The sequence below is a fragment of the Phyllobates terribilis genome, unplaced genomic scaffold, assembly GCF_046119375.1.
Source record: "Phyllobates terribilis strain yellow unplaced genomic scaffold, ASM4611937v1 Scaffold_9__5_contigs__length_417890890, whole genome shotgun sequence".
In the NCBI taxonomy this organism is placed as follows: Eukaryota; Metazoa; Chordata; class Amphibia; order Anura; family Dendrobatidae; genus Phyllobates; species Phyllobates terribilis.
Window position 1 is genome coordinate 66,153,392 of NW_027362769.1, and position 9,759 is coordinate 66,163,150.

Sequence of the window (9,759 nt, forward strand, 5' to 3'; positions counted from 1 at the left end):
GAATACATCACCAGACCCATCATCCGTATAATATTTTGCCACGCTTAATACAGTGATCAATTGCAATATCAGGTCAGCCCTAAACCACAACTGAATTGCATGAACCTACAATTCCCATTATTACCTTAACAATGGTAAAGAGATACTGGATGTTGTTGCTACCAGCCAAAATCAGACTGTGGCCATTACAGGGACCACAGTACTGATGAGATGTAGTCGGTGTCACAAATAAAGATTTACATCCAGGTACCTTATAGGTGACATCTTCTCTGATTGAAGTAGTTCTCATCTCTTTTGTTTCCATGTAATACTGATGCCATGATAAGATTTCACATCCACAGCTCATCTCTGCAGTCTTCCCCCTTTTCCAATCTTTTGCAGCACATCCTGACATGCCCTTAACCCCTTCACGCCCGGCGGTTTTCACCTTCCTGACCAGGCCAAATTTTACAATTCTGGCCAGTGTCACCTTGAGGTAAGAACTCTGGAACACTTCAACGTATCCCAGTGGTTCTGATTATATTTTTTCATGACACATTGTACTATATAATAGTGGTAAATTTATGTTTATATTTTTTGCGTTCATTTGTGAAAATATCGGCGAAAATTTTGCAATTTTCTGACTTTTAATTTTTATACCCTTAAATCAGAGAGTTATATCGCACAAAACGGTTAATAATAAAATTTCCCACATGTCTACTTTACATCAGCATCATTTTTTAAACATATTTTTTTTGTTAGAAAGTTAGAAGGGTTAAAAGTTTCTCATTTATCTAACAAAATTTACAAAACCAATTTTTTAGGGACTACATCACATTTGAAGCGACTTTGAGGGGCCTATATGACAGAAAATACCCAAACGTGACACCATGTTAAAAACTGCACCCCTCAAAGTCCTCAAAACCACATTCAATGTGCTTCACAGGAATTAAAGCAATGTGTAAGAAAAAAAGAAAATTCTTTACTTTTTCCCACAAAATGTTGCTTTAGCCCCCAATTTGGCATTTTCAAAAGGAGAAAATGGACCGTACAGTTTGTTGTACAATTTCTGAGTACTCTGATACCCCATATGTGGTGGAAAACTACTGTTTTGGCGCACGGCAGGCCTCGGAAGGGAAGGAGCACTGTTTTGACTTTTGGAGCGCAAAATTGGCTGCAATAGGTAGCGTACTCAATGTCACATTTGCAGAGCCCCTGATGTGCCTCAACAGTGGAAACACCCCCCCCCCCCCCACACACACAAGTGACCCCATTTTGAAACTACACTCCTCAAGGAACTTATCTAGAGGTGTGGTGAGCACCTTAAATCCAGATGGGCATCACAGAATTTCATAATTAAGCTATGAAAATGAAAAAATAAATTTTTCCTGCAAAAATGTTGCTTTAGCCCCATAATTTTCATTTTCACAAGGGTAACAGAAGAAAATAAACTATACAATTTTTTTGCAATTTCTCCCAAGTACACAGGTACCCCATATGTGGAGTAAAACAACATGCATTTGGAAGGGAAGGAGCGCCAATTGAATTCTGGAGCGCAATTTTGGCTGATTTACAGTGTACTAAAAACTGACAAACAGAGGAATTTCTACGAATTACATAAAAAAAACTTTGAAGAAGGGTTCCTTGTTTGGTAAGCAAATGGTGGATGATACCATGTTAGGGACTCAAAAGGCATTATCACCTGTAACGAAAGGATCACATGACACTATAATTAATTTGGACATCTCTGCACCTCATACACGGCTATTGGCTCCGGTAATATTGCCTGACCCACCAGTCCACATTGAGACGGAATTTATTGTTCCACGTATTCCCCCCCACTTTAGATTTTGGTTTAGACCTTTCACGACCACTAGTCTCCAAACAAGGTAATATGGATTCCCTTAATTTATCCCTATTAACTACACACGAAGTAACTTATGCCCAAAAAACCCACTGTCCCTTTCTCCACTTGATGAAACGATTTACCAAATCCTACCTGAACCTTTGCCAGAACCTCCCGCTATACCAGTACCTCCAGCTGTACCAGCTATAACAGATTATATATTCCCAATAACTGGTATAATAGATAATATATCCCCAAAAACTGCATCGTGTTTGAATCCTCAACAGGACTCCATGCCTTTACATCCATCTGAAATTATTATTGAGGATTCATCTAATAAAATAAACGTTGAGATAGTAAGCAATGAATCAAGGGGTAATGAGATTGACCCAATCTACTATATAATCGGCTTATCCCATCTGTCTGTCCGTCCAGGAAATCCCGCGTCGCTGATTGGTCCGGCCGCGGCCAATCAACGACGCGGGATTTCAGAACAAGTCGGGAGATAGCAGGCATGACTCCGCCCATGTGGTCATGTGACTCACCAACTGCCCATGACGTACTGAACATGTTTTGTCAGTCACGGTGTGTGATGTACTTCTGTCACGTTTAATGAATACGTTCTGTCAGTCACAGTGTGACATAGTTCAGTCACGTTTACTAAACACGATCAGTCAGAGTGTGATGTACTTCTGTCACGTTTCATTCACCGTGGTACGTGGAACAGGAGACCCCGGCTGCAGCCGCAAATAGTCATGATGTAAGCGGAAGCAAGAGCCGGCTGCAGCCGGGGGAATAACGTGCTGGCTGTGCGTGGTCAGCGATGTTGTCACAAGCAGTATTGACAACATGACGTAATTACAAAATTCATTAGGGACCCCGGGGGGGATACATTGGGGGGTTAATTTAAAGTAGTGCACAATCCATTAAAACACTACTTCGCTGATTAGTTGCGCCCGGTCAGCCGCATGCATATTCTAGAATACCCAATGCGTTAGAATCGGGCCACCATCTAGTCCTCAATAAACCTCCACCTAGGTTGAGCTTTTCCTCATCACTGGATCTTGTTGTACCTTTACAAGAAGTAGTGGTTAATGATTCCTTGTTGCCATCTGTTGAATTAGTAAGGAAATCTCCTTCTGTTATGACTCTCAAGAATACAAAAATTACACAGTTTTTTCGGTTGACTCCAGGGCGCCACCCGAAAAGAAAAAGAGGAGGCGTGGATGCAGAGGTAGTGGGCAAAGCATCCGCCGAGCTGTTGATGGCGACAGATCTCACATTGAAAAGGAAGAAAATCAATTAAAACCCCTTTCTGACTGTTCCTCTGAGTGTATGTGGATTTTTAATACCTCCGATATTATTCTCACGGAGGAACAAGTGTCACTACTTAAAAGGGGCCTTTCATTTTGCCCAAACTCACTGGCTAATCCCTTACCTTGTATCTTGATTTTAATGAGTACATGAGAAAACTAACTGTTCAATGCCATTTTATTATAGAAAGGCAGCACAAAAAATCTGGTCCAATAGATACGATGAGTGCCCCTAATGAAACTCTTACAGATGGGTTCAAACATGTGAACCCAAAAAGTACCAGTAAATGTTTCCCTTTACATCATAGGGGCCCCCACTTGGAAACCTTCCAACATTTAGCCTTAAAAGAAATCCGGTCCTTTGCGAACATCAGAAAAAGAGATACTCTTACTCCGGGGGAAAGGCAGGCTATTAATACTCTAAGAGAAAATAGGGAGATTGTCATAAAGCATGCGGATAAGGGGGGGGGCATAGTGGTAACGAATCGCGTTTGGTATCTGAGTGAAGGTAAACGAATTCTCGACGACGTAAATTACTATGAGAGACTTGGTAATGATTAGTGTTGAGCGAACATGCTCGCCGCTACTCGGGATGTTCGGCGAGCACCGAGCATTTCTGGGTTACTCGGGCAGGAGCTCGGGTCTCCACCCTGCATGTTTGGCGCTCTTTACAGAGCCAATGAACATGCAGGGATTGCCAGCCAGTCACTGTAATGCCGCAGCCATGTTGGTTGTGGGCATTACAGTGATTGGCTGGCCGCACAGCGTCACCTCGAGTATTTAAAACCGGGCGCCGCCATCTTGAACACAGTCGCTCCGGATCAGCTAGTGTAAGGAAAGCGTTGCTGAGCTAGGGAGAGATTTATACTGCGAAATAGTTAATGTAGGGTCTGTAAAGGCTGCCAAATTAAACAAACAGTCCTTATCAGGACTAATATCCATCCCAAATAGCAGGCAGGCAGGCAGGCTGTATAGGAGACGCAGTGGTTATACCAGCAAACGCTGCATTACAGTCCTGTGTGCTCCTGTTTCTGAAATTTCTGGACTTAGCTCCAGGTCCTGGGGAGCCAGGAAAAATCCTTTTTTTTTCATCTAAATCCTTTTTTTTTTTTTTCCTCCTTCACACTGTACAAATACCCGTCTTATTAACCTTTTGGTGTCCCCCCCCCCAAAAAAAAAAGTGTGTCTGTGACAGTTCAGACACAAATATATCTGTTTAAAATAGTCTGTTTAAAAACAGTTTGAGTGTGTCGCTCACTGTTCAGCTGCAAATATATATATTGAAAAAAGTCTGGTATACACCAGTAAATTATAACTGTGGTTTTGCAGTTCCACGGGTCAAATCTCTGTATTATCCTGCTTTTGCCATTTTTTACCGTAAAGAAAAACAGTAATAGTGTCTCCTGATTGTTCAGACACCAATATATCTGTTTAAAAGAGTCTGGAATACACCAGTAAATTATAACTGTGGTTTTGCCGTTCCACGTTAAAAAATCTCTCTTATCCAGCTTTTGGTATTTTTGCCGTAAAGAAAAACAGTAATAGTGTCTCCTGATTGTTCAGACACAAATATATCTGTTGAAAATAGTCTGGTGAAGGCCAGAGAAATGGAAGTGTGGTTTTGCAGTTCCACGGTTCAAACCTCTGTATTATCCACTTTTGGGCCATTTTTACCTTAAAAAAAAAAAACAGTTTGAGTGTGTCGCTCACTGTTCAGCCGCAAATATATCTATTTAAAATTGTCTGGTATACCCCAGTAAACAATAACTGTGGTTTTGCCATTCCGCGGTAAAAAATCTCTATTATTCAGCTTTTGGTATTTTTTCCGTAAAGAAAAACAGTAATAGTTTCTCCCTGATTGTTCAGATTGTTTAAAAAGTCGGGTGTAGGCCAGAGAAATAGAACTGTGGTTTTCCTCTTCCACGGTTCTAATCTACTTTTTATTACCCTTTTTCCATTGATAGTGCGAGTGTAAGCTATTTTACTTCCTTTACAATGGGCAAGAGACGTGGAACTGGACGTTCTGGTGATGGTGCGTGCAGAGGACGGGGCCGTGGCCAAGGTGAAAATGTGCCACAACCAACAGCCACATCTTCTCGCTCCCACTTCTTGACCGAATTACTAGGGAAGCACAGAACAACACCAGTATTGCAAACTGATCAGTGTGAACAGGTTATTAATTGGATAGCAGATAATATTTCCAGTTACCTGGGCACCACCACCTCCGGCCTGTCTTCCACACGGTCGACTCTTAGTAGCATGAGTCTCGACCGCATACTCCTCCTCACCCTGCTGCTCCTTCCTCCCACCATGCCGAGTGTCGTCAGACAGCAACTGATCCCACACTTGGACACTCTGAAGAGCTGTTCACTGGTCCATTTCCAGATTTGTGCCCCTCGCCTGCTCCGCTTGAAGTGGTGGAAGAGGACATCCCATGTAGCGATGCCCAAATATTTGAACAGCCACGGCCACAGGAAGTCGACGCTGGCAATTTGTCACAAGAGGTGGACGATGATGAGACACAATTGTCCGGAAAAAAGGAGGAGGATCGTGGTGTGCAAGTGGAAGAGGAGGAGGTGGTGGATGATCTAGTAACTGACCCAACGTGGCAGGAGGACATGCAGAGTGAGGCCAGCAGCACACAGGGTGAGGGAGGCAGAGTACCCCAACAGGCAGGAAGAAGCAGTGTGGTGGCCGCTCACAGAATGCAGGCAACAGTTCCCCGTAACACCAACACGAGGGACGTTGCCAGTACAACCTGTAGGTCTTCCAGAGTCTGGAATTTTTTTAAAGACTCTGCTGATAACCCCAAAAAGGCCATTTGTACCACCTGCCATGCCAGCATCAGCAGGGGTGACAAAACTACCAGCCTGACCACCACCAGCATGATCAGGCACATGGCAGCAAAGCACCCGACTTTGTGGGGCGAACCCCAGGGTCCACGACCAGTGTCAGCGGGTGTCACCACTGCTTCTTCCGCTGTTGTGCGTGCAATAGAACCCCCCTGTTGTGTGTGCAAGGCAATCCCCTGTCCATACTGCATGCAAAGACATCTCATGCAAAGAAACAGCATCAATGTCCACGACCACGTCCCACCGCTGCATTCAATTGTCCATATCCCAGACCTTTGAACGAAAGTGGAAATTCGCAGCTAACGCCCCACAGGCCACAGTCCTAAATTCGCACATTTCATGACTGCTTGCGTTGGAAATGCTGCCCTTTAGGCTGGTGGAGACGGTATCCTTCCGCAACCTTATGGCGGTGGCCGTCCCTCGGTACTTGGCCGACACTATTTTGCCCGGTGTGCCATCCCCACACTACACAAGCACGTGTCCCAAAACATCTGCCGTGCCCTCAACAACGCAGTTACTGGGAGAGTCCACCTGACAACGGACACGTGGACAAGTGCTTGTGGCCAGGGATGGTGCATCTCCCTGATGGCACACTGGGTAAACATAGTGGAAGCCGGGACCCAGTCGGACCTTGGGACGGCACACATCCTCCCCACACCGAGGATTGCGGGCCCTATGTCAGTCAGAGTTGCCCCCACAGTTTAGAGCTCCTGCGCATCATCATCCTCCTCCTCCTCCTCATGTTCAGCCTCCATCTCAGATATCACCACTTCAGTTACAAGCGGGAAGCACTGCAGTACTGCCTCCGCCAAGCGGCAACAGGCTGTGCTGAAACTCATAAGCTTAGGTGAGAAACCTCACACTGCTTGTGAGTTGTGGACAGCTGTGAAAGAGCAGGCAGATCTGTGGCTGACACCGCTGAACCTACATCCAGGCATGGTCGTGTGTGACAATGGCCATAACCTGGTGGCGGCTATGAGGCGAGGCGAGATCACACACGTACCATGCCTGGCTCATGTGCTTAACCTCGTGGTTCAGTGGTTTCTTAAATCGTACCCCGAGTTGCCAGATCTGCTCGTCAAAGTACGCCGCCTGTCAGCTCATTTTCGCAAGTAGGCTACTGCTTCCGCCGCCCTTGCTGTGTTGCAACAGCGTTTGCAGCTTCCGTCACACCGACTGGTGTGTGATGTCCCCACACGTTGGAACTCTACCCTCCACATGTTGCAAAGGATTTGTGAGCAGAAGAGAGCAGTTGTGGACTACCAGCTGCAACAAGGCCGTCGATATTCAGGTCAGACTCCACACATAAGACCTCAGGAGTGGACCTGGATGTCTGACATCTGTACCATCTTGACAAACTTTGATGAGTCCACCCAGATGGTGAGTGGCGATGATGCCATCATTAGCGACAGCATTCCACTTGTCTGTCTTTTGCAACGCTCTCTGCAGAGAATTGAAGAGGAGACATTGCAGCCAGAGTATTATGAGATGGATCAAGAAGCCATAGCGGTCGATTGCACACAGCCCAGCCTCATCTTATCCCAATGTGCATTGGGGGACAATGAGGGAGAGGAGGAGGAGGAGGAATTACAGGAGCTTGTATCATGCGCTGTAGACGGTAGTACCTGTACAACTGTCATACCGTCGGTTCAGCGTGGGTGGCCTGAGGACAGGGGGTAGGAGGAGGAGGAGGAGAGCATGGTCAGTCGTCATCTTGGTGAGGACACGGAAGTCTTGCCCGTTACCAGTCTGGCACGCATGGCTGACTTTATGTTACGCTGCCTTAACCGTGACCCTCGCGTTGTCAAAATGTTGGGTGACAGTCATTGCTGGTTGGTGACACTTTTAGACCCCCGCTACAAGGAGAACTTTCACTCTCTTATTCCTGAGGTGGAGAGGTCTACAAAAATGGGGCAGTACCAGAAGGCCCTTGCTGCAGAACTGTTAAAAAAAATTCCCATCTGAACACGCTCGCGGCAGAGGTCACAGTTCGTTGCCCAACCAAGGCGTACATGCAAGAGAGACGCAACTCCAATCCAGCAGAGGCAGGAGAACACTGTCAACGTTCTGGGACCGTTTTCTCAGACCCTCCCCTCGGACAGACCCTGATGCGCGGGGTACTCTCACAAGGAGTGGAAAGTTTCAAAAGATGGTGAGGGAGTACCTTGCCGACCGTACCAGCATCCTCCGTGATTCCTCTGTGCCTTTTAATTATTGGGTATCCAAGCTAGACACTTGGAATGAACTCGCTCTGTATGCCTTGGAGGTCCTGGCCTGCCCTGCCACTAGCGCGTTATCGGAGCATGTTTTTAGTGCCGCTGGGGGAATTATAACTGATAAGCGCACTCGCCTGTCAACTGACAATGCTGACAAGCTGACCCTTATCAAAATGAGCAAGGGCTGGATTGGGCCAGACTTCTCATCACCATCAAATGACAGCAGAGTAACATAAAGTCAAATCCACTGTGTTATTTCGGGAGGTGTATTCACATGCACCGCTTCACACCCACACATGGGTATACGCTTCCTCATTTCGGCTGTTTTATGTTCTTCTCCTTATCCTCAGCCTCCACCACCACTATACCACCAGGGTGACCGTGGTCCGTGTTGCCATTATTGAAAGTTCCTCCGTCCTTATTTTTGTCAGCTTTTGCTTGGAAGGCATAAGCAAAGACTGTGGGAGACCCACTCCCCAATAATGGGAATAATATTATTAAGATGCTATACTGTATGGCTCTTGTAAGGGGCATTAAAACCGTCTTAAGCTACTGCAACCTCCACGTCTCTTCGGAGGGGCATTAAAACCGTCTTGTTAAGCTACTGTGACCTCCACCACTTTTCCAAGGGGCATTAAAACCGTCTTGTTAAGCTACTGCGACCTCCACGTCTCTTCCGAGGGGCATTAAAACCGTCTTGTTAAGCTACTGTGACCTCCATGTCTCTTCCGAGGGGCATTAAAACCGTCTTGTTAAGCTACTGTGACCTCCACCACTTTTCCAAGGGGCATTAAAACCGTCTTGTTAAGCTACTGTGACCTCCACCACTTTTCCAAGCGGCATTAAAACCGTCTTGTTAAGCTACTGCGACCTCCACGTCTCTTCCGAGGGGCATTAAAACCGTCTTGTTAAGCTACTGCGACCTCCACCACTTTTCCAAGGGGCATTAAAAATGTCTTGTTAAGCTACTGTGACCTCCACCACTTTTCCAAGGGGCATTAAAACTGTCTTGTTAAGCTACTGTGACCTCCACCACTCTTCCAAGGGGCATTAAAACCGTATGGTTAAGCTTCTGCGACCTCAACGTCTCTTCCGAGGGGCATTAAAACCGTCTTGTTAAGCTACTGTGACCTCCACCACTTTTCCAAGGGGCATTAAAACCGTCTTGTTAAGCTACTGCGACCTCCACGTCTCTTCCGAGGGCCATTAAAACCGTCTTGTTAAGCTACTATGACCTCCATGTCTCTTCCGAGGGGCATTAAAACCGTCTTGTTAAGCTACTGTGACCGCCACGTCTCTTCCGAGGGGCATTAAAACCATCTTGTTAAGCTACTGTGACCTCCATGTCTCTTCCGAGGGGCATTAAAACTGTCTTGTTAAGCTACTGTGACCTCCACCACTTTTCCAAGGGGCATTAAAAATGTCTTGTTAAGCTACTGTGACCTCCACCACTTTTCCAAGCGGCATTAAAACTGTCTTGTTAAGCTACTGTGACCTCCACCACTCTTCCAAGGGGCATTAAAACCGTATGGTTAAGCTTCTGTAACCTCCAC